This window comes from Penaeus monodon, chromosome 22 (genome assembly GCF_015228065.2).
Source record: "Penaeus monodon isolate SGIC_2016 chromosome 22, NSTDA_Pmon_1, whole genome shotgun sequence".
Lineage (NCBI taxonomy): Eukaryota > Metazoa > Arthropoda > Malacostraca > Decapoda > Penaeidae > Penaeus > Penaeus monodon.
In genome coordinates this window covers 27985366-27985726 of record NC_051407.1, presented here as the reverse complement: position 1 = coordinate 27985726, position 361 = coordinate 27985366, and the positions used below count along the sequence as shown (strand labels likewise).

The 361-nt window shown below is 44.6% G+C and overlaps 1 protein-coding gene across 1 annotated transcript in view; it reads right to left on the bottom strand.

The window, feature by feature from the left end:
- Positions 1-361, bottom strand: part of LOC119587069 (S phase cyclin A-associated protein in the endoplasmic reticulum-like) — a gene marked incomplete at its 5' end in the record, with an annotated part of 62059 nt that overhangs the window by 21896 nt on the left and 39802 nt on the right.

The following is a 361-nucleotide window of genomic DNA, read 5'->3' as shown; positions in this document are numbered from 1 at the left end:
CGACAGCCAAATAACACAAAGCTTTCCGCCCCAGCACAGCGCCAGCGAACAAACAAAGCTCCCGAAGGCGCCATTTCCAAACGGGACACGCTACAAATATCACCGAATGACGTAAAACCAGAGAGAGGCGGTGTTTCCGGATCACGCAAGTAATAAAACCCCAAAGGAAACGAAACAGTTACTTTTGTTAGGGAACGATTCGTGAAAATTGCGCCAACTGCCAAACAAAGCATAATTTGGTCATACAAATAACGCAGAACCCGTTGGTGTTTTCCCCTTTCCAAAAGTCGGAAGAAAAACAAATTATCTACAGTTGTTCATCCAAATGTTTGGTAGTCTACCACCCATTCATCTATCGATC